Source organism: Microcaecilia unicolor, chromosome 2 (genome assembly GCF_901765095.1).
Source record: "Microcaecilia unicolor chromosome 2, aMicUni1.1, whole genome shotgun sequence".
Taxonomy (NCBI): Eukaryota; Metazoa; Chordata; class Amphibia; order Gymnophiona; family Siphonopidae; genus Microcaecilia; species Microcaecilia unicolor.
In genome coordinates, this window is record NC_044032.1 from 232,478,551 (window position 1) to 232,504,113 (window position 25,563).

Below are 25,563 nucleotides of genomic sequence, written 5' to 3' on the forward strand. Positions count from 1 at the left end.
GGTTTTGAAGGGCTCACATTTACCACCACAAGTGTAACAGGTAGGGGGGGATAGGCCTGGGTCTGCCTGCTGAAGTGTGCTGCACCCACTAAAACTGCTCCAGGGACCTGCATACTGCTGTCATGGAGCTAGGTATGATAGTTGAGGCTGGCATAGAGGCTGGCAAAAAAATATTTAAAAAAATTTTTTTGAGGGTGGGAGGGGGTTAGTGACCACTGGGGGAGTAAGGGGAGGTCATCCCCGATTCCCTCCGGTGGTCATCTGGTCATTTAGGGCACATTTTTGTGGCTTGGTAGTAAGAAAAAAAGGACCAGGTAAAGTCGTGTGTTCGTCAAGGACGCCCTTCTTTTTTCCATTATCGGTCGAGGACACCCATGTGTTAGGCACGCCCCAGTCCCGCCTTCGCTATGCTTCCAACATGACCCCATGAACTTTGGTCGTCCCCACGATGGAAAGCAGTTGAGGAGGCCCAAAATCGGCTTTCAATTATGCCAATTTGGGTGACCCTGTGAGAAGGACGCCTATCTTGTGATTTGTGTCGAAAGATGGACGCCCTTCTCTTTCGAAAATAAGCCTGTTAGTGTCCCAATGGTGCTCCTAAAAAGATGTGCCAAAATGCATGCTAGAATTCACCAAAGGTAACACACCTTTACACAACTGATGCCCAGATTTGCACCAACATGTTTGCCAAATGGCAATGAGACGCCCACTGGCATGCGCGCTGTGCATTGTGCACCACAAAGTATGCACAAGCATTTCTGCTATGCAGGAGTTGATGTCACAGATGCAGGGACAGTCCCAAAATTGTAGCTGTGATATGCATGCCACAGTTTGGTGATGCAGACACCCTGTTGTTGGCCAGACTATTTCTACCCAGGCTCAGAAAGCTGTTTCCCCAGCCTGGTCACAGGAGGGACTACATAAGAAGGCACAGAGCCTGACAGAGACTACAGATCAGGTTCAATAAGAGAGCAACCTTCCCCAGAGAAGGAAGTTCTATCACAGGACAGAGCAGGAGAAATGAGTGAAGAAAGGATGTTGCAAGGAATCAGAGATGTCACAACATCATGCAGATGAATCATGCACAAGCATAGCAACGCCTCAGAAGTGCACCAAATCCAAATTGCCAGCACCCTTGAAAAGTAGCTGAGGAAGGCAGAAAAAGCTACACCCCACTAAAACCCAGTCCCTGAGTTTAGGCTTTTTGCTTCCCTTCCCCCCACAATTTCAAACTTAGTGGGTGTGACTAGTTTCTCTATTGGGGAGAGCAAACTTCAGCCTCAAAGCTAACAGCTTTTTAGAGAATCTACCTTTTAGAGATAGACTGGCTGCAAACAACAGCTCTGTCCGTGAGTTTAGGCTTAGTCCCTCCCACCCTTTCCCTTTACCCACCCACCCCTAGAGTGACATTTCTTAAATAGCCTCCCTAACAGCCAAATTATCACTAATGACCTCTTCCAATTACATCTATTCCTAATTCATCACCTTCCCCCAGTAGCCCATCGTACCAGTTTCACCCATTCCAACATTCCAGAGTTCCAGCAATCCAATTCTGCATGACCATGGCCCCTGTACACACTCTCTTCCTGATGCTGTCCCTTCCCAACCTACTTCTTAACCCAAAAACACTTTACACTGCTGCTACACTTTACCCTCCCCTTACCCTCATCACCTCACCTTCTCTCCTTTCCCCTTCCTCCTCCTTAGCCCTCAACCTTCAACATTTCCTTCCTGCTGTAGACCCATCTCCATTCCTCCTATGCACGTCCCGCCTTCGTCGTCCTACCTCCCCTACCCTTCTTCGTATTCTCTTACTCCTTCTCCTGCTATCCGCAGGGGACATCAATCCCAATCCGGGTCCCCCACACCAATCCTCATCCTATCTATACAGACCACTCCGGAATGTCTCCAACCTCATTTCTATTCCCCTCCTTTCCCCCTCTTCCCTCCCCTTCTTGTACGCCCTATGGAATGCCCGATCTGTCTGCAACAAACTTTCCTTTACCCATGACCTCTTCATCTCCATTTCTCTCCAACTCCTCGCCCTAACTGAAACTTGGCTCCCACCTGATGACTCTACCTCAGTCCCTGCCCTATGCCATGGAGGCTACCTCTTTTCCCACACTTCTCGCCCGGTTGGCCGCAGAGGCGGCGTTGGGTTCCTACTTTCACCCTCTTGCAGATTTCAGCCCCTTCTCATACCTCAGTCTCACTCCTCATCCTTTGAAGTCCATTCCATCCGCTTATTCAACTCGCTGCCACTCCGAGTTGCAGTTATTTACCAACCCCCCGATAAGTCCCTCACTGACTTTGATGCCTGGCTCTCCGTTTTTCTTGAACCTTCATCTCCGTCCCTCATTCTTGGTGACTTCAACATCCACGCTGATGATTCCTCTAATTCTTCTACTTCCCAATTCCTTGCCTTAACATCCTCCTTCAATCTTCAACTGTGCTCCACCACTCCCACTCACCAAAATGGCCACTGTCTTGATCTCATACTCTTCTCCAACTGCTCACCATCCAATTTCCTTTCCTCAACTCTCCCCCTTTCTGACCATCATCTTATAACTTTCACACTTCAACACCCTCCTCCCCAGTCCCGTCCTATTCTAACCAACACATTTAGGAATCTACAGGCTATTAACCCTTCTACCCTGTCTTCCAACATCTCAAATCTCTTCTCTACTGCTATGTCAACCAAGTCCGTCAATGAGGCTGTCTCTTCCTATAATACTATTCTGTCATCTGCTCTGGACACTCTCGCTCCTCCCGTGTCTCGTCCTGTTAAACGTACCAAACCTCAACCTTGGCTGACCCCTACAATCTGTCACCTACGCTCTTGTGCCCGCTCTGCTGAACGCCTCTGGCTTAAATCTCCTGCCCATGCTGACTTCATACACTTCAAGTTCTTGCTGACCTCCTTCCAGTCTGCTCTCCAACTTGCCAAGCAGAACTACTACATCCAATTGACTAACTCTATTGGTTCAAACACTAAACGTCTCTTTGCCAAGCTTAACTCTTGTCAGGTCTCAAAGCAGCAACTAGGTTTGTGAGCCCTTGGGCCGCTGCCAAGGAGCGGCAGTGGCAGGCAAAACCACCCCAACCAGTACTGGGCTAACACACACACAAAGCAGGGACTGCAGACAGGGATAAGCAAAGCAGGAACACACTGGACAAGAACACTTGGACTGGAACACAGGACTGGAGCAAGGCTTCACCTGCACTTGACTACCCTTCCCCAGGAGTTGAGCCCCTGGGTGCAGGCGGCCGACAGGACTTACCGGACTGGGCAGGAACTGGATACCAGCAGGAAACACACAACAGAGTCAAGACTACAAGCTGCCAGGCAGCCACTAAGACAGAAACACAGACAGGAGGGAGTCAGGACTAAAAGCTGCCAAGCAGCTACTAATAAAGAACACAGACACAAGACAAGGAAATGCAGACCAGAAACAAGACTAGGAACTAAACAATAAAACCAAAGCTAACTACACATAAACAAACAAGAACCAGGCAAGAACTCAGAATAAAACTGGAATAGGCAGAAGTGCACAGAGCACACCCACATACCAGGGACCTTAGACGATGCAAAGGCAAACACAGAAGTTTCTAGGTGATTAATAAAGCCCATCAGCTCCTAAAGCTCAGCTGCAGCAATCACAAGGCAATTATGGGTGCTGTTCAGGTACAAACAAGGAAAGCAATTCTGGCAGCCTGGAAGATCTGGACTGAACTGGGCTGAAGTCTGGAATGGGTGACAGCAAACAGACAGTCTATTGCAGCCACCAGGTCTGGCCACCAGAGGGCGAGGTGAGCACAGACAAGGAAACTGTCACCAACATGACAACTCTCTCCTCAAAGCGCCTTCTCCTCCAACTCCCCCTTCACTTTCTCCCCAGACTTTGGCTGATTACTTTCACGATAAGGTTCACAAGATAAAACTTGAATTCACAACCAGTTCTCCTCCACCCCTTCTTCCCTTAGTCCACTCTCCCAACCCTCTTACCCCTACCTCCTTTTCTTCTTTTTCCAAAATCACTGAAGAAGAAACTTTACTTCTTCAATCCTCAAAACTAACCACCTGCTCCTCTGACCCTATTCCCACTCACCTACTCAACACTATCTCGCCAGCTGTCACCCCTTTCATCTGACATATCCTCAATCTGTCACTTTCCACTGCGACTGTCCCTGATGCCTTTAAGCATGCTGTAGTCACCCCACTCCTCAAAAAACCTTCTCTGGATCCTACCTTTCCTTCCAACTATCGCCCCATCTCCCTCCTTCCTTTCTTATCCAAGTTACTAGAACGTGCTGTCCACCGTCGCTGCCTCGACTTTCTTTCTTCTCAACCTATTCTTGATCCACTCCAATCTGGCTTTTGTCCCCTTCATTCAACTGAAACAGCAGTTACTAAGGTCTCCAATGATCTATTCCTGGCTAAATCCAAAGGGCTTTATTCTATCCTCCTCCTTCTCAATCTTTCTGCTGCCTTTGATACTGTTGATCACAGCCTACTCCTTGACACGCTGTCCTCACTTGGATTTTGGAATTCTGTTCTCTCCTGGTTCTCTTCTTATCTCTCACAGCGTACTTTTAGTGTATACTCTGGTGGTTCCTCCTCTTCCTCTATTCCGCTGTCAGTGGGTGTACCTCAAGGATCTGTTCTAGGACCTCTCCTTTTCTCCATCTATACTTCCTCCCTTGGTGCCTTGATCTCATCACATGGCTTTCAGTATCACCTTTACGCTGATGACTCCCAGATCTACCTCTCCACACCAGTAATCTCGGCAGAAATCCAGTCCAAGGTATCTGCCTGCCTCTCTGACATTGCTACCTGGATGTTTCACCGCCACCTGAAACTCAATATGTCCAAAACTGAACTCCTTATCTTCCCTCCTAAACCAACCTCTCCCCTTCCCCCATTCTCTATTTATGTCGACAACACGCTCATTCTTCCTGTCTTGTCTGCTCGCAACCTTGGGGTCATCTTCGACTCCTCTCGCTCCTTCTCTGCCCATATTCAACAGATTGCTAAAACCTGTCATTTCTTCCTTTATAACATCGCCAGAATTCGCCCTTTCCTTTCTGAACACGCTATCAGAACCCTCATCCAAACTCTCATCAACTCTCGCTTAGACTACTGCAACTTGCTTCTCTCAGGTCTTCCACTCAGCCATCTCTCTCCTCTTCAATCTGTTCAAAACTCTGCCGCACGACTAATATTTCGCCAAAGTCGTTATGCTCATATCAGCCCTCTCCTGAAATCACTTCACTGGCTCCCTATCTGTTTCCGTATACAATTCAAGCTCCTCTTGTTGACCTATAAGTGCATTCACTCTGCAGCCCCTCACTACCTCTCCACCCTCATCTCTCCCTACACTCCTTCCCTAGAACTCCATTCACTAGACAAATCTCTCCTAATTGCACCCTTCTCTTCCATCGCTAACTCCAGACTCCGCTCCTTCTATGTCGCCGCACCTTATGCCTGGAATAGGCTTCCTGAGCCATTACGTCTAGCTCCATCCCTGGCTGCCTTCAAATCCGGGCTAAAGGCCTACCTGTTTGATGCTGCTTTTGACTCCTGACTTGTAACTTTTATCTTATCCTTATGTGTCCTTCTGTCTGTCCTTCCCTTATCCTTTTTGGTCTTGTCTGTTTGTCCTGATTTAGATTGTAAGCTCTTTTGAGCAGGGACTGTCTTTCTTCTTCATGTTCAATTGTAAAGCGCTGCGTACGTCTGGTAGCGCTATAGAAGTGATTTATAGTAGTAGTAAAACCCAGTATATAAAGGGCACCATCTCCCTGGACCTGTCACAAGAATAGTTCAAGTGTACAGTGCTGCGTACATCTAGTAGCGCTATAGAAATGATAAGTAGTACATTAAAACGTGTCTCTGTCTCCAGACAAATTGAGGGCTGCGTGACAGGCTACAAAGAGCCATAGTGAACCCAAGTAATTCAGTTATTCTGTGTCTCAAACCATCAGGCTATGGCATCATACAAACAAGCCAGACACAGATATGTACGTAACCTCCTCGGGGAAACCCTCTTGGGCACCAGAAGGGGTGGGTTTTCCTGGGGATTACTCAGGGAGGAACACTGTAACACAGCCAGAAGGGGCCGGGATAGGAGAATACTGTTCTGCTGGGGAATGGCCTATTGTTTTTTAGGGGGAGGAGCTCTATTAGATTACAGTAAGAGAGTGCTATGAGAAGAGATGATTGGCACAAATTATTAAATCGGGGGCGGGATCTGAGTAATAAAAATGTTAGCTTGGACCTACATGGGGTCTTTAGTAGCCTGAACTTCAGCCAAGACCCAAGGAACTGAGGGGGTATCCTGTCCTGGCAAAAGAAATGGGGGCCGCGGAAGCACAGTGTAGCATTTCTGCCTGCTAGCAAGGGCAACTAGAAGTGGAGAATTGGCTCTGTGTAGGAGGGATCAAGAACCCAGAGAGTGTGGTGTCCTGCTGGGGAAGAAGGTGGGTGAGGGGAACCACACCTTGACGGATGAAGGAGGTCCAGTCTGTACATAAGACTGGCGACTGACAGAGATCCCAGTGGGATCTGAAACAGTGACAATTAGGTTAGCTCTCTGATTGTTCTGCCAAGCAGGACAGGACAGAACCCACACATGTGGGGAGTGACCATGTTTTTGTTTAGTGGATCTACTGTTACAGGAAATGTTACAGTTCCAAAATGATGTTTAAGAATAGAGGGGATCGCTCAGAGCATGTGGTCGCAACATGTGCTGTATTTATATTTTGATTCTGTTCTGTTTTATTATTTCCCAATTACCTATAAGGTAAGGAAAAGGGGAAGTAAATACACTAAATTTGAATTAATTACATTAACCTGCACTGTACGTTTTGGAGCATGTGCTCAAAGCATGGCACTAAGTTTAAAAAGCGACCATGTGCTATCAGTGTAACTTTAAAAGGTAACATGTGCTTAGAGCATTTGGAGCTTGCACATGTGAGAACATGTGCTTTTCCCAATATAAAGGCCAGATAGTTAACTTTAAAAGAAAATGTTTATTTCTAGTACAGTCAAGGTAATAAGTTTACAATAGAGAGGCAGTTTTAGAGAGGATCTTTTACCAATGGAAGTGTGCTACAAAATAACAGGTTTGATTGTAAATGAAACTGGATAACTCACATTGATGGAGGCTGCTATGGAGAGTGATGCAGGAGATCCTTGCTGGAACAGGAAGGTTCTTTGTAGATTTGCTGTCTGATGAGCTTGAAGCAGTTTCTTTTAGGTGGATGTGATGTCCAGCTTGAGAAGTCAGGATTCTAGCTTGCTTTTAGATTTAATCACTTCAGGGCAGCAGCGACTAGGACAGGAGCACGAGCATCAGGAACAGCCAGGAAGAACTCTTTCTAAAGAAAGAGCCCCTGCTTTTAAAGTGTCTGAACTGGGCATTTATTGTCAGGTGGTTGCCCTTGGTCCAATTAGAAAGCTCCTGTGTAGCTGAATTCTGGGCATCTGGCTTTGAGATGGAGCATGGCAACAGGTCACATGCTCAATGACATCACAAGACTTCCTGCCTGGACATCTGCTAGTCCATTGTCTGAGTGTGATTGAGCTTAGATGGGCTTAGTCTTTGTCTGAAAATAGGTGGAGGTGTAGTCTTTTGTTACTGCAGTCTCTGAGGCCCAGATGCATCAACCAAACGTTAAAAAATAAGAATCGTAAAAGTGCTTAACGATTTTAAAAAAACGAGGAATGCACTACAAAAACACTCCAGAAATGTTCGGATCGGTATTGCAAAGTAGGATGTATCACAGAATCGTTAAACCCGTCGTTAATCAGCGCCTAAAGCATGCGCAGAGCAGCCCAAGCGTTATGCTGGCTGCTCTGCGCATGCCACAAAGGCCCAGCTGTCAAAACAAAAAAAAAAACCCCACAAACACGTGTGTTTCAGGAGGGGGCAAAGGCACTCGTCATGAGCGTCCTGTATGGACGCCTTGTCCCCCCCCCCCCCCCCCGCTGCTCCCCGCTTCCCCCCCCCCTCCCGCACGAAAAATCTCCAATTTTAGCAGCCCCGGGCCAGCCCTCCTCCCTTCCTGTATTCTCCCACACTAGCTCCGCCTCCTGCCATGCTCTGCTCCCGTGCCCCGCCCCCGCCGCCCCCCCTTTGGTCATGGCTGCCACTCCCACCTCCAACGACCCCCCCCCCCTTTGCCTTACCGGCCCATGCAGCGCCTGTCACCTCTGCTGCACGGGCAAGAACAGCTGATCGGCGAGTCAGAAGGCCTCCTCAGACGTCCCTTCTTTCTTCCTGGGCCCGCCCTCCTCTGACGTAGGTAAACTACTATATTAAAAGCAGGAAGCCGGCAAATGAATCGGTTGGGCCGCTGGATGACCGAGGGGTAAAAGGGGCAATCAAGGAAGGTAAAGACGTAGCGGAGAGATTGAATGAATTCTTTGCTTCGGTCTTCACCGAGGAAGATTTGGGTGGGATACCGGTGTCAGAAATGGTATTTCAAGCGAACGAGTTGGAGAAACTTACTGACTTCACGGTAAACCTGGAGGGCGTAATGGGGCAGTTCAGCAAACTGAAGAGTAGCAAACATCCTGGACCGGATGGTATTCATCCTAGAGTACTGATAGAACTGAAAAATGAGCTTGCGGAGCTACTGCTAGTGATATGCAATTTATCCTTAAAATCAGGCATGGTACCGGAAGATTGGAGGGTGGCCAATGTAACGCCGATTTTTAAAAAAGGTTCCAGGGGAGATCCGGGAAATTATAGACTGGTGAGTCTGATGTCGGTGCCAGGGAAAATGGTAGAGGCTATTATCAAAAACAAAATTGCACAGCACATACAAGGACATGGATTACTGAGACCAAGTCAGCACGGCTTTAGTGAAGGGAAATCTTGCCTGACCAATTTACTTCAATTCTTTGAAGGAGTAAACAAACGTGGACAGAAGGGAGCCGGTTGATATTGTGTATCTGGATTTTCCATAAACCACTACTAAATGCACTTGGGAAAAATCCACAATTCCAGGAATAACATGTATAGAATGTTTGTACATTTGGGAAGCTTGCTAGGTGCCCTTGGCATGGATTGGCTGCTGCCGTGGACAGGATGCTGGGCTTGATGGACCCCCTTGGTCTTTTCCCAGTGTGGTATTACTTTTGTACTAAGCAGCATAAAATGTTTTGTACTTTTTTGGGATCGTGCCAGGTATTTGTGACCTGGATTGGCCACTGTTGGAAACAGGATACTGGGCTTGATGGACCTTTGGTCTGTCCCAGTATGGCAATACTTATGTACTTATGCACATATATAGGGGAAAGTATTTATTAAAATAAAAATTCAATGAAAATTTTTTGTAACATTTTGTCACAGTGTTTTAGATGGGAATTTATATGCTATGTAGTTCTGATCATACTACACCAGAGGGACTGACCTTTGTGCACGTGCTTTGTATTGAAAGAAAATAAGGTACATACAAAGAGTGGGAGCTGTTATGGAAGGGGGAAGCTGCTGGAGTGCAGCATTTTACATTTGCCATATGAATATAGCCTAGCCAGGACCTGTACAGCCTTCCATGTGGTCAAAGGCAGAGGCAAAATCCATCACATAAACCGCAGACAAAATGTAGAATTGTATTTCTCACACTCAATTATGGAATGTATATCATCCCTTCAAAGGCAGAAAAGAATGTATATTAGTTATGTCATACAGTCTCTAGCACTAGTTTAAAGCAGCTTATCTTACAAACAAAATTGCAATTCTTTTTTCTGTGACCATTGGAAATGTGCTTATTAATGTATGCCCCTGATTAGCCAAAATGAGGCCATGACAGGCTTAAAAAAAAAAAAAAAAAGCGAATATGCTCCACTCAGATAAAGCCTATTATCATACTTTTTCTTTCCTGTGGTTGATATCCAACTCTACGTTTTGTTTGCAGCCTTCCATGTGGCAAATATGTATTGTTTATAGCGTGCTTGATATACCGCTTTATGAGGGGACGTTCAAAGCAGTTTATAAACTAAGGGCTCCTATTACAAACCCACACTAATGATTCTGGTGCAGCAAATATGACAAAGTCCATAGGAATTGAATGTGCTTCATCGCATTTGCCATGCCGAAATCGGTTGCGCAGCTTTGTAAAAGGAGCCCTATGTAATTATAAAAGTAATGGAACTCCATCTGTAGTTCAAATGAGAAGAAGAAAAGTGAGAAGGGGTAAGAGGGATGAACAGTCATCGCAATGTGCTGCACCTCTGACGCAAGACCAGGGTCGCTTTACTCATACTACCCCTCTCCTCAAGTCGCTTCACTGGCTCCCTATCCATTTTCGTATCCTGTTCAAACTTCTTCTACTAACCTATAAATGTACTCACTCTGCTGCTCCCCAGTATCTCTCCACACTCGTCCTTCCCTACACCCCTTCCCGTGCACTCCGCTCCATGGATAAATCCTTCTTATCTGTTCCCTTCTCCACTACTGCCAACTCCAGACTTCGCGCTTTCTGTCTCGCTGCACCCTACGCCTGGAATAAACTTCCTGAGCCCCTACGTCTTGCCCCATCCTTGGCCACCTTTAAATCTAGACTGAAAGCCCACCTCTTTAACATTGCTTTTGACTCGTAACTACTTGTAACCACTTGCCTCCACCTACCCTCCTCTCCTCCTTCCTGTACACATTAATTGATTTGATTTGCTTACTTTATGTTTTGTCTATTAGATTGTAAGCTCTTTGAGCAGGGACTGTCTTTCTTCTATGTTTGTGCAGCGCTGCGTACGCCTTGTAGCGCTATAGAAATGCTAAATAGTAGTAGTAGTAGTAGGACAGGTAGTCCGTAAGATCCTGCTGCAGAAATGCAACCAAGAATCAGGGCAAGGCAAAAGCTAATTGGAAAAGATATGTCTTTAGGGCAGATCTAAATTTTAAATAAAAAGGTTCTTTCTGAAGACCAGGGGGCAGGGAATTCCATACTGGGGATACCACATAAAAGAAGGCAGAAATGTGAGTAGACTCGAATTAAACACAGATACTGACAGGATGGCTAGGCGACACTTATAAGCAGAATCCAAGGAATGGACAGGATAGTGAGGAAAAATAAGGGATGATAAGTAGGCCGAGGCATTTACAAAACGTCAGATTTGGACGTCATATCGAAAATGCTCCTCCAAATCACATAAATAAAACCATAAAACTATGCAAAACTGGACATTAAGGTAAAGTAACATAAAAGTAAAATAGTGGAGGCCAATATTCAGACAGCTAACTCCCGTGGTCAGCACTACAACTAGATACTCAATTCTGGGCCATTTCCGGTGACCAGCACTGAATATCCCGTTTTCTTTTGGCCAGTTTGACATTGACCAGCCAAGCCGATATTCAGCAGTAGCCGGTCAAATCAAACTGGCCAAAGATAGGACTGCCTTGCACGTGGCCAGTCTTCTTGACATGCAAGCCACACTGAACTCCAGAGGTATGTGTTGATATAAGTGTCCTGTAATGTAATGGCTGCTAAAGTTAAGTGGTAATGCACCAAAAATCATTAGATAGCTGGTTATATTGCCTGATATAACCGGCTATCCACTAGCCACTAATTGGCAATAATCAGCAGGACATGGCCGGATAGCCAGCTATGTGGCATTTAACTGCCAAATTGCCGATCTTGGCTGTTTAAGTGACTTTGAATATCAGAAGGGAGGGTAATAACAGTATTTGTACATCAATATAATTATAAAAATGTATAAATATTTAAAACAAATATTAGAAATAAATAAACAGAGATACTCCCCCCCCCTCTGTGTGGTCGCAGGACCCCCTCCCCCTCCCTCTCTGTGGTCGCAGGACCCCTCCCCCTCCCTCTCTGGTCCCCCTCCCCACTCCTCTCAGGTCTCAGGACACCCTCCTCCTCCCCCTACCCCCTCTCAGGTCTCCGGACCCCCTCCCCTCTGGTCTCAGGACCCCCTCCCCCTCCGTGGTCTCAGACCCCACCCCTGCCGCCCTCGCCGCCACGCCCCCCCCAAAGTCGCAGCCGCTCACCCCTCCACCCCCCCCAGGGTGCCACCGCTCCTCCCCCTCCACCTCCACCCGAGGTCGCCGCAGCCACTGCTCCCCTCTCCACCCCCCCCCCCAGGTTGCCGCCGCTCCCCCCTCCGTCCGACGGCAGCTCAGCTGCCATTTCCGGCCACTGCTGCTTCTCCTGTTGAGCAGCAGCAGCCAGTACAAAAACAAAACAAAAAAAACCCTGCAAAAATGCTTTTAAAAAGGAAGCAGGTCACCGCAGGCAGCCATCAGCTATCAGCTCTGCATCCACTCCTCCTCTCACCTCTCACGTCACTGCCCCTGGAGTAGAACCCCAGAGGAGCGCAGCGATGTGAGAGGTGAGAGGAGGAGCGGATGCAGAGCTGACAGCCGATGGCTGCCTACGGTGCTCCGCTTCCTTTTTAAAAGCATTTTTGCAGGTTTTGGTTTTTTTTTGGAACCGGCCGCTGTTGCACAACAGGAGAAGCAGCAGTGGCCGGAAATGGCAGCTGAGCTGACGTCAGACGGAGGGGGGAGCGGCGGCAACCTGGGGGGGGGGGTGGAGAGGGGAGCAGTGGCTGCGGCGACCTCGGGTGGAGGTGGAGGGGGAGGAGCGGTGGCACCCTGGGGGGGTGGAGGGGTGAGCGGCTGCGACTTTGGGGGGGGCGTGGCGGCGAGGGCGGCAGGGGTGGGGTCTGAGACCACGAAGGGGGAGGGGGTCCTGAGACCAGAGGGGAGGGGGTCCGGAGACCTGAGAGGGGGTAGGGGGAGGAGGAGGGTGTCCTGAGACCTGAGAGGAGTGGGGAGGGGGACCAGAGAGGGAGGGGGAGGGGTCCTGCGACCACAGAGAGGGAGGGGGAGGGGGTCCTGCGACCACACAGAGGGGGGGGGGAAGTATCTCTGTCACACACACACTCTCTCACACACACTCTCTCTCTCTCTCTCACAGTCAGAGTCTCTCTCACTCTTATACACTACCACACACTCTATGTCTCACACTGTATCACATTCACTCTCTATGTGTCACACAGTCACTCTCAAACACTCTCTCAATCTCATACACTCTCGCTCTCACAGAGAGTCTGTGTATTGCACACATACTCTCTCACACTCTATCTGTCTCACACACACACTCTCTCTCACACACACTGTATCTGTGTGAAACACACTCTCTCACACTCACTGTGGCTCACATACGCACTTGCACATACTCTCATTCTCACACACACACTCTCTCACAGACACACTCGCACCCACACTCACTCTCTCTCTGTCACACACACACACATTCACTCTCTCTCACACAGTCACTCTCACACACACTCTCTCAAACATACACACTCCGAGGAAAACCTTGCTAGCGCCCTTTTCATTTGTGTCAGAAACGGGCCTTTTTTACTAGTAAATAAATAAATCGCTTTCAACATCGACCGCTATGAGTCTTTTGTTAAACTGCAGTTTCATTTTACCTATGTATAGTAATTTGCACATGGAGACAAACATAGTAACACTAGTAAAAAAGCCCCGTTTCTGATGCAAATGAAACGGGGGGGCTAGCAATGTTTTCTTCTGTGTGCATGTGGGAGTGTGTGTGTCCCTGGCCTCTGGCCTCTCTCCCCTCCCCCCTCTGAGTCCTTCACTGTTACAGAGCCAGGCCAGCGATTTGATTTCGTGCTCTGCTGTTTTCCTTCACTGACTGTGTTACAGAGAGGCCGGGGCAGACACTCATAGGGAAACCGGATATCTCGCCCCCTTCACACTTCCGGCTGGAGGCTTCATAGAACGTTGGTGTTGCCTTTTATATAGAGAGATAATAGTAGATGACAACAGAAAAAGACCTGCACGGTCCATCCAGTCTGCCCAACAAGATAAACTCATATGTGCTACTTTTTGTGTATACCTTACCTTGATTTGTATCTGTCATTTTCAGGGTACAGACCGTAGAAGTCTGCCCAGCACTAGCCCCGCCTCCCACCACCGGCTCCACCACCCAATCTCGGCTAAGCTTCTGAGGATCCAAAGCAGATCAGTCAGTAGTGCAATTCAAACTTTATTGTAAAAAAAGGGTCCGACACAGACTCTGTTTCGCCCATAAGGGCTGCGTCAGGGGCTCTAAAATGAGGTCTTCATATAACTCAGATGACTTTATTGCTGCCGAGTGTGGTGAATGCGATGTAAACTGAGCAAACCAGGCCATAGACTTCTTCCAAGACGGAGTCTATAAACGCGCTCCAAAAAGTGACAGCATACTTTTAAAACAAATAGGAGGAAATATGTTTTCACTCAATGAATAATTAAGCTCTGGAACTCGTTGCCAGAGGATGTAGAAATGGTGGTTACTGTACATAAGTACATAAGTATTGCCATACTGGGAAAGACCAAAGGTCCATCAAGCCCAGCATCCTGTTTCCAACAGTGGCCAATCCAGGTTACAAATACCTGGCAAGATCCCCAAAAAGTACAAAACATTTTATACTGCTTATCCCAGAAATAGTGGATTTTCCCCAAGTCCATTTAATAACGGTCTATGGACTTTTCCTTTAGGAAGCCGTCCAAACCTTATTTTTAACTCCGCTAAGCTAACCGCCTTTACCACATTCTCTGGCAACGAATTCCAGAGTTTAATTACACGTTGAGTGAAGAAATATTTTCTCTGATTCGTTTTAAATTTACTACATTGTAGCTTCATCGCATGCCCCCTAGTCCTAGTATTTTTGGAAAGCGTGAACAGACGCTTCACATCTACCCGTTCAACTCCACTCATTATTTTATAGACCTCTATCATATCTCCCTTCAGCCGCCTTTTCTCCAAGCTGAAGAGCCCTAGCCGCTTTAGCCTTTCCTCATTGAGAAATCGTCCCATCCCCTTTATCATTTTCGTCACCCTTCTCTGCACCTTCTCTAATTCCACTATATCTTTTTTGAGATGCGGTGACCAGAATTGAACACAATATTCGAGGTGTGGTCGCAGCATGGAGTGATACAAAGGCATTATAACATCCTCATTTTTGTTTTCCATTCCTTTCCTAATAATACCTAACATTCTATTTGCTTTCTAAGCCGTAGCAGCACACTGAGCAGAAGGTTTCAACGTATCATCAACAACGACACCTAGGTCCCTTTCTTGGTCCTTGACTCCTAACGTGGAACTTTGCATGACGTAGCTATAATTCGGGTTCCTCTTTCCCACATGCATCACTTTGAACTTGCTCACATTAAACGTCATCTGCCATTTAGATGCCCAGTCTCCCAGTCTCGTAAGGTCCTCATGTAATTTTTCACAATCCTTCCGCGATTTTAACAACTTTGAATAACTTTGTGTCATCAGCAAATTTAATTACCTCACTAGTTACTCCCATCTCTAGGTCATTTATAAATATGTTAAAAAGCAGCGGTCCCAGCACAGAGCCCTGGGGAACCCCATTAACTACCCTTCTCCATTGAGAATACTGACCATTTAACCCTACTCTCTGTTTTCTATCTTTTAACCAGTTTTTAATCCATAATAGAACACAACCTCCTCTCCCATGACTCTCCAATTTCCTCTGGAGTCTTTCATGAGGTACTGTCAGGTTCTCAGGTTCAGAGCCCGCAGGGACGGGCTCTGGAGCAAACATGAGCCCTTGGGCTGCTGACAAGGAGCGACAGCAGCAGGTAAAACCCACCAACCAACACTGGGCTAGCACACCGGCACAGGCAAGGACTGCAGGCACTGCCCAGCGAGCCGAAACACATGGACTGGAACCCCCTGGACTGGAGGACACTGGACGGGTCCGCACTGGACTGGAACACACTGGACTAGAGTACACCGGACTGGTCCGCACTGGACTTGAACAACTGGAACACACTGGACTGGAGTACACTGGACTGGTCCATACTGGACTGGAACACACCGGACTGGAGCAAACAGAACCGGAACACACTGGTCTGGAGTACACCGACTGGTTTGAACTGGACTGGAACACACCGGACTGGAGCACACAGGACCGGAACACTCTGGACTGGAGTACACCGGAGTGGTCCGCACACCTTCACCTACACTTAGCCACTGACCCCCCAGGAGTTGAGCTCCTGAGTTTGAGCAGCCGGCAGGACTTACCGGATACAGGATAACACAGGGACCAGGATACTAAAACAAGCTTGAAACAGGAGTGCTCCTAGGTACTGAACTAACAGAAGTGCTCCTAACAGTAAACCAACAAAAGTGCTACTAAGCACTACACAAACAGCAGTGCTACTATGCACTACACAAACAGAAGTGCTACTAACAGCACCAAAAGGGAAAGCAGGGGAACCACAAGGGAAAAGCAGGAAAGCTAAACACAAGTCAAAAGTGCACACTACACCCACACTAACCTGGACCTTTAGCAAAAGCAAACAGGGAAGCTAGACACAAAGTCAGTCACAAAGTGCACACTGCACCACCCCTACCTAAAGCCAACACAAACGTTGCAAAGGCCCTGAAGGGAAGAACACCACTTCCTTATCAAGGCCCTGCCTGATGATGTCACAACTACCAGACACAGGCAGCCAGCACACTGAAACCCAGAGAGGCTTAACCCACACAGCTGCCGTATAGTGAAGCAATAAAAAAGGTTACAGAGGAGATCCGGGAAATTATAGACCAGTGAGTCAAAAGAATGGATTAATGAGACAAACCAGCTTATTTTCAAAAGTCAAGGGCATCCAAAAAGTGACCCAAAAGGCATATGGGCGTCCCTGTGAACAAAGGGCGCCCAAACCTAATAATCGAAACAGGACTTTAAGGGCGCTCTCAGCGCGCGTATGCCCATTTATGGGCACCCTCACAAGGGGCATGTCAGGGGCGTGTTAGGGGTGGCATTACGAAATGGACGCCTCCAGCATATAATGGATAGCGAAATGGTTTTGCATGGGCGGGAACATGGGCAGCATTAGTTAGACCAGAAATAAAAGCGACCAGAGTAAGGGGGAAATCATCTTTAGACCCATTAGCGATTGTGTGGAGTTTATTTATTTATTTGCTGCAATTGTATCCCACATTTTCCCACCTCTTTGCAGGCTCAACGTGGCTTACATTATGCCGCAATGGCAAACGCCATTATCAGAATGAGAAATACAGAATATTATTGTGTTAAGGTACAAAAAATGTAATAGAAATTAGAAATGAGTAGATATACATTCATTTCAGATATTTGAGAACAAGGATAAAGTATAAACATTCAGTAATATCAATGAGATTAAAGTAAACAAATAAAAAGAGTTCAATGTTAACTTGCTCTGGTAAAAAGTTTGTGGTTAGAAGAGCCAAAGGTGATCTAAATTTAACTGAAGCACCCTTAGAGCGGGCAATGGTGAGTGGGGCAAATAAGGGATGTATTTCTAGAATATATAGAGCCCTTTTGGCTTACCAAAAACCAGTTACATATTACTTATCCAAATGGGAAGCTGCATTGGGTGTTTCCTTTGAATCTGAGCAATGGGAACATATTTTCAAATCTTTGCTTAAAGTATCGATTCTTGTAGCTTGATGGAAAATGGCCATAAGATCCTATACAATTGGTATTACACGCCAAAAAGACTATCCAAAATATTTCCTGCAAGTTCAGCCTTATGTTGGCGGCAATGTGGACTGGAAGGTGACATGGTTCATATTTTGTGGGCCTGCCCACATGCCCAAGAGTTCTGGACTACTATTTTGAATTTTGTGTTTACTCTAACAGGAGTCCAGTATCCGCTGAAGATGGAATATTGCCTCTTACATGTCAGACCTTACAGGGTGAAATCCTATACACATTAGCTAGTCGCTTATGTGTTTGTTGCTAGTAAATTGGTGCTTGCGGCTGCTTGGAAGCAACCAACCCTACTGAGACTCCGATTGATTTTGCAAAAGATGGACTATATTAATTTAATGTCTAAGTTAACAGCTTTACGCACGAAGCAATTGGGGTCTTATTATCGTGTTTGGGACCCTTATGTTCAATGGTCTGCTGGTCCCGGTCCTTCTATGTTGGTAACGTAGCTGAGATGCTGAAGAAATACTATATAAATGGGGGGAGGGAGGTGGGAAGGGGGAAAGGGGAGAGAGAGAAATGATTGATTGTAATATTATTTTGCAATGTGCTATTCGTATTGGAGAAATTATCCAGCTGGATATCCTGTTGTAATTTCTTTTTCTTATCTTCTCCTTTTGCTGTTAAAATTCAAAAATAAAATATTTAAAAAAAAACAAAAAATACTAGGACTAGGAGGCCTGCAATGAAGCTACAAAGTTGTAAATTTAAAACAAATCAGAGAAAATATTTCTTCACTCAACGTGTAATTAAACTCTGGAATTCATTGCCAGAGAATGTAGTAAAAGCTACAAAGTTTTAGAATCTTGCCAGGTACTCGTAACCTGGATTGGCCACTGCTGGAAACAGGATGCTGGGCTTGATGGACCTTCGGTCTGTCCCAGTATGGTAATACTTATGTACTTAAAAGGTTACTTTTGGGAACAGCATTCTTTACTGTATGTCAGTTTACTTAATTTCACTCATCCAGTTATACAAATCTCTTGGGTGTATAATTAAGGAGCAACCTGGATGTCAATCACTTGTCGGAAAGAAACCAAGTGCTGACACAGCCAGACATTTCACACAAACTGGTCAATATAAAAATTAAAAGAAGTTCTCTTCATTTCTTTCTATATACTGACAACTCTAATGCATTGTGCCTTTTCTTTCTAGCAAGATCTGGAAACTACCAGTTTCATCTAGGGTTCACAGATACTAGGACAAAGGTAAAAAACAAAGCAATTCCATGCCATGTGTTGTAGTTAATACATGTTTTTCGCTGGGGTGGATTGACACTATATTGGGCTCTGGGTAAACATCTGTGGGCCCTTATTTATTTCTCAGTCCTTCCCTCCCCCTAAAAAAAAACCAGCCACAGTCACTTTATCTCTGCCCACCCTTTATCTTTCCAGAAGCAGCAAAGGGAAAATTACAGAGTGTAGCTCTATGAGCAGTGACAGCAAAAGGTTATGAGAAGTTCCGAGAGAAGAGGACGTTTCTCTGGTAAGTGAACACTACTTTGCTTTGTGCTTTAGGAACTTAAAGATTGGGGTTTAAAGGAGGAATTGTAGGTTAGTGTTAGGCAAAATAAAAATATAAAAAGCAAAAAAATATATATAAAAAGCAAATTTTAACAGCTAATCTCCATAGTCTTTTCCACTTAGTTTTAAAAACTTCTCTGGGGTGGATTGACACTATATTGGGCTCTGGGTAAACATCTGTGGCAGTGGCGTAGCCAGACTGCCAATTTTGGATGGGCCTGAACCTAAAGTGGGTGGGCACAAAATTTTCTCTCTACCCCCCTTCCCCAGCAAAATTTAGTCACACTAATCAGATGCATTTGTCACACAGGGGTAAAGTGCTGCTTTTCAGTGCATCAGGTTTCAGAAAATAATTTATTTAATAGCCTAACACCCTTTTTCAGAGGCCAAAACCTCCTGCCTCAGGTCAGTATAATGCTGTTATGGTATCCTCTCCTGACTTAAGGAAGGAAGTATTGGTCTCTGAAACTTTATTAACACAGGTACCATATTACTTTATCCTAAATTAAAAATAAAATTATTTTCTTTACCTTTGTTGTATGGCCATTTACTTTTTCTCATTGTGTTGCTCCCAGTCTCTAGATTCTGCTTTCCTTCGTCTTTCTCTTGCCAGGGTTTCCTGTCTGTTCATCACCTATGGCTTTTCATCTTTTCCTCACCCTTGTTCTCCACATGCCCCTTCCTCTTATTCTCCAGTCTTTCCCTACTCTGTCCTCTCCCTTTTTCCATCCAGCAGCTCCCCTCTCTCTCCCCATCCTTCCAGTGTTTCCCCCCTTTCTTTTGCATCCAGCGTCTCCTTTTTCTCCCTACCCTTCTATCCAGTGTCTTCCTTCTTTCTCTCCTCATCCTTCCACCCATCTATCCTCTCTCCTGATCCTTCCATCTAGTGTCTATCTCCCCTCTCCTTCTATCCAGTGTCTATCTCTCTACCCTTTTCTGTTCAGTCTCCCCTCTCTCTCCACATCCTTCCAGTCTCTCCCCTTTCTCTCTGCATCCTTTCATCCATCTCCCCTCTTTCTCTCCCTATCCTCCCATGTCCAGCAGCTCTCTCCCCTCCAGTCCCTTCTTCCTCTTTCTCCCTTGTCCAGCACTCTCCAGCCCCTTCCTCCTCTCCCTCCCATGTCCAGCAGCTCTCTCCCTTCCATCCAATCCCCTCCTCCTCTCCATCCCATGTCCAGCAGCTCTCTCCCTTCCCTCTAGTCCCTTCTTCCTCTTCCTCCCTTGTCCAGCAGCTCTCCAGCCCCTTCCTCCTCTCCCTCCCATGTCCAGTAGCTCTCTCCCTTCCCTCCAGTCCCTTCTTCCTCTCCCTCCCATGTCCCAGCAGCTCTCTCCCTTCCCTCCAGTCTCTTCTTCCTCTCCCTCCCATGTCCCAGCAGCTCTCTCCCTTCCCACCAGTCCCTTCTTTCTCTCCCTCACATGTCCCAGTAGCTCTCTCCCTTCCCTCCAGTCCCTTCTTCCTCTCTCTCCCATGTCCAGTAGCTCACTCCCTTCCCTCAAGTCCCTTCCTCCTTTCCCTCCCATGTGCCAGCAGCTCTCTCCTTTCCCTCCAGTCCCTTCTTCCTCTCCCTCCCATGTCATAGTAGATGATGACGGCAGAAAAAGACCTGCACGGTCCATCCAGTCTGCCCAACAAGATAACTCATATTTGCTATTTTTTGTGTATACCCTACTTTGATTTGTACCTGTGCTGTTCAGGGCACAGACCATATAAGTCTGCCCAGCACTATCCCCGCCTCCCAACCAACGGCTCTGGCACAGACCGTATAAGTCTGCCCAGCACTATCCTCGCCTCCCAACCACCAGCCTCGCCTCCCAACCACCAGCTCTGGCACAGACCGTACAAGTCTGTCCAGCACTATCCCCGCCTCCCAACCACCAGTCCCGCTTCCCACCACCGGCTCTGGCACAGACCGTATAAGTCTGCCCAGCACTATCCCTGCCTCCCAACCACCAGCCCCGCCTCCCGATCTTGACTAAGCTACTGAGGATCCATTCCTTCGGCACAGGATTCCTTTATGCTTATCCCACGCATGTTTGAATTCCGTTACCATTTTCATTTCCACCACCTCCCGCGGGAGGGCATTCCAAGCATCCACTACTCGCTCCGTGAAAAAATACTTCCTGACATTTTTCTTGAGTCTGCCCCAGTAGCTCTCTCCCTTCCCTCCAGTCCCTTCTTCCTCTCCCTCCCATGTTCAGTAGCTCTCTCCCTTCCCTCAAGTCCCTTCCTCCTCTCCCTCCCATGTCCCAGCAGCTCAGCCACTTTCCCTCCAGGCCCGCGCATCCACATCCTTCCCGCGCTGTCTCTGCCCTTTTGTCCCGCGGAGGCAGCGTTCAGCGTTTCCTTCCTGCCCTGTCTTCTCCCCAGGCTCTGCTGCATCGTCCCTGGAAGTGGAATCCTCTTCGCTCTCCCCCACCACGTTCATCCGGCCCTAAACAGGAAGTGCATCAGAAAGGGCCAGATTGACGCGGCAGGGAGGAGCGAAGCTGCCTGTGTGAATGGCAGCGCAGCGCAACGGACGAAAAGGAGAAGGATTCCAAATTTCCACTTGCAGGGACCGATGCAGCCGAGCTTGGGGAAAAGACAGGGCAGGATGGAAACACTGAACACTGCCTTCGCGGGACAAAAGGGCAGCGACAGCGCATGAAGGATGTGGATGGGCGGGCCTGGAGGGAAAATGGGTGGGCCTGGGGCCATCCAGGCCCACTCGTGGCTACGCCCCTGATCTGTGGGCCCTTATTTATTTCTCAGTCCTTCCCTCCCCCTAAAAAAAAAAACCAGCCACAGTCACTTTATCTCTGCCCACCCTTTATCTCTCCAGAAGCAGCAAAGGGAAAATTACAGAGTGTAGCTCTATGAGCAGTGACAGCAAAAGGTTGTGAGAAGTTCTGAGAGAAGAGGACATTTCTCTGGTAAGTGAACGCTACTTTGCTTTGTGCTTTGGGAACTTAAAGATTGGGGTTTAAAGGAGGAATTGTAGGTTAGTGTTAGGCAAAATAAAAATATAAAAAGCAAATTTTAACAGCTAATCTCCATAGTCTTTTCCACTTAGTTTTAAAAGCTTTGTACCACAGCATTAACAGATAGAATCTAACAGGCACTGCAGGATCTAGTTTTAGTCTGGCTTCGGCATTTAAAAAGGAGATAGAGCAGCTTTTAAACTAGAAATGAGGGGAAGGCCGACAGTCGCTCAGAAGCGCATGGTTCGGGATAAAGTATCTTGCAAAGATACCTCACAAACAGGGAAGATAGGGTTTCTGGATAGTGAGGTTGCACAACAGACCATGGTAGGCCAGGTGCCCTTAAATACAACTAAAGATCAGAAAAAGATGGCAAATCAATAGTGTCAAGTACTAAGCATCATGCAAATAGGAAAAACAAACATACTCTGAAATGTCTATATGCAAGTGCTAGGAGTCTAAGAAATAAGATGGGAGAATTGGAATATATTGCACTAAATGAAAAATTGGATATAATAGGCATTACTGAGACCTGGTGGAAGGTGGATAACCAGTGGGACACTGTCATACTGGGGTACAAAGTATATCGTAGTGATAGGGTGGACCGGACTGGTGGAGGGGTAGCATTGTATATTAACGAGAGCCTTGACTCAGATAGATTACAAATTCAGCAGGACACAAATCACACCTTTGAATCATTGTGGGTTGAAATTCCATGTATAAAAGGGAAAAGGACGGTGATAGGAATGTACTACCGTCCGCCTCGCCAGGATGAGCAGGTAGACGCAGAAATGATAAAAGTAATCAGAGACGCAAACAAAATGGGCAATGTGATAATAATGGGTGACTTCAATTATCCAAATATAGACTGGGTAAATGTAACATCGGGATATGCTAGAGAGATACAATTCCTTGATGAAATCAAGGACAGCTTTATGGAGCAGCTGGTGCAGGAGCCGACGAGAGAAGGAAAAATTCTAGACTCGGTCCTTAGTGGAGCGCATGATCTGGTGAGGGACGTTATGGTACTGGGGCCACTTGATAACAGTGATCATAATATGATCAGTTTTGATATCAACCTTGAAGTATCTATACACAGGAAGTCAAACACGTTAGCGTTTAACTTTAAAAAAGGAGACTATGATAAAATGAGAAGAACAGTTAAAAAAAAACTTAGGGGGGCAACTGAGAGGGTAAAAACTGTACAGCAGGCATGGATGCTGTTCAAAAATACCATCCTGGAGGCCCAGGCTAAACATATTCCGCGAATTAGAAAAGAAAGACAGAAGTCCAAAAGACAGCCGGCGTGGTTGAAAAGTGAGGTGAAGGAAGCTATTAGGGCTAAAAGAAACGCCTTCAGAAAATGGAAGAAGGAACCGTCTGAAAATAACAAGAAGCAGCATAAGGAGTGTCAAAGCAAATGCAAGGTGCAGATAAAGAAGGCCAAAAGGGATTACGAAAAAAAGATAGTATTAGAGGCAAAAAAACATAGCAAAAATTTTTTTGGTATATTAAAAGCAGGAAGCCGGCAAAAGAATCGGTTGGGCCGCTGGATGACCGAGGGGTAAAAGGGGCAATCAAGGAAGACAAAGACTTAGCGGAGAGATTGAATGAATTCTTTGCTTTGGTCTTCACCGAGGAAGATTTGGGTGGGATACCGGTGTCGGAAATGGTATTTCAAGCGGATGAGTCGGAGAAACTCACTGACTTCACGGTAAACCTGGAGGACGTAATGGGGCAGTTCAGAAAACTGAAGAGTAGCAAATCTCCTGGACTGGATGGTATTCATCCTAGAGTACTGATAGAACTGAAAAATGAGCTTGCAGAGCTACTGTTAGTGATATGTAATTTATCCTTAAAATCGAGCGTGGTTCAGGAAGATTGGAGGGTGGCCAATGTAATGCCAATTTTTAAAAAAGGTTCCAGGGGAGATCCGGGAAATTATAGACCGGTGAGTCTGACGTCGGTGCCGGGGAAAATGGTAGAGGCTATTATCCAAAACAAAATTACAGAGCACATCCAAGGACATGGATTACTGAGACCAAGTCAGCACGGCTTTTGTGTGGGGAAATCTTGCCTGACCAATTTACTTCAATTCTTTGAAGGAGTAAACAAACATGTGGACAAAGGGGAGCCGGTTGATATTGTGTATCTGGATTTTCAAAAAACGTTTGACAAGGTACCTCATGAAAGGCTACAGAGGAAATTGGAGGGTCATGGGATAGGAGGAAATGTCCTATTGTGGATTAAAAACTGGTTGAAGGATAGGAAAAAGAGAGTGGGATTAAATGGGCAGTATTCACAGTGGAGAAGGGTAGTTAGTGGGGTTCCTCAGGGGTCTGTGCTAGGACCACTGCTTTTTAACATATTTATAAATGATTTAGAGATGGGAGTAACTAGCGAGGTAATTAAATTTGCTGATGACACAAAGTTCTTCAACTATTACTACTACTACTATTAAACATTTCTATAGCGCTACTAGACTTACGCAGCGCTGTACAAATGAACATGAAAAGACAAAGTCTTCAAAGTCGTTAACTCGCGACAGGATTGTGAAAAATTACAGAAGGACCTTACGAGACTGGGAGACTGGGCGGCTAAATGGCAGATGACGTTTAATGTGAGCAAGTGCAAGGTGATGCATGTGGGAAAAAAGAACCTGAATTATAGCTACGTCATGCAAGGTTCCACGTTAGGGGTTACGGACCAAGAAAGGGATCTGGGTGTTGTCATCGATAATACACTGAAACCTTCTGCTCAGTGTGCTGCTGCAGCTAGGAAAGCGAATAGAATGTTGAGTATTATTAGGAAAGGTATGGAAAATAGGTGTGAGGATGTTATAATGCTGTTGTATCGCTCCATGGTGCGAACGCACCTTGAGTACTATGTTCAATTCTGGTCGCCGCATCTCAAGAAGGATATAGTAGAATTGGAAAAGGTGCAGCGAAGGGCAACTAAAATGATAGCGGAGATGAGACGACTTCCCTATGAAGAAAGACTAAGGAGGCTAGGGCTTCTCAGCTTGGAGAAGAGATGGCTGAGGGGAGACATGATAGAGGTATATAAAATATTGAGTGGAGTGGAACAGGCGGATGTGAAGCGTCTGTTCACGCTTTCCAAAAATACTAGGACTAGGGGGCATGTGATAAAACTACAGTGTAGTAAATTTAAAACAAATCGGAGAAAATGTTTCTTCATCCAACGCATAATTAAACTCTGGAATTTTTTGCCGGAGAACGTGGTAAAGGCGGTTAGCTTAGCAGAGTTTAAAAAGGGGTTAGACGGTTTCCTAAAGGACAAGTCCATAAACCACTACTAAATGGACTTGGGAAAAATCCACAATTCTAGGAATAAAATGTATAGAATGTTTGTACGTTTGGGAAGCTTGCCAGGTGCCCTTGGCCTGGATTGGCCGGTGTCGTGGACAGGATGCTGGGCTCGATGGACCTTTGGTCTTTTCCCAGTGTGGCATTACTTATGTACTTATGTACTTATATGTTCTTATGGGGACTGTGCAAGCACATGTTT

At 46.4% G+C, this 25,563-nt stretch overlaps 1 protein-coding gene across 4 annotated transcripts in view; it reads left to right on the forward strand.

The window, feature by feature from the left end:
- Positions 1-25,563, forward strand: part of LOC115463361 — a 209,087-nt gene that overhangs the window by 42,401 nt on the left and 141,123 nt on the right. For 2 of the 4 annotated variants that reach the window (XM_030193785.1, XM_030193786.1), the window contains 2 exons: positions 18,946-19,036; positions 21,897-21,987. The gene's annotated coding sequence lies outside the window, so the exon portion shown is untranslated. Of the gene's footprint in view, positions 1-18,405; positions 18,760-18,945; positions 19,037-21,896; positions 21,988-25,563 lie in introns of those variants that run through there. The other 2 variants (XM_030193784.1, XM_030193787.1) reach the window with 2 other exon arrangements.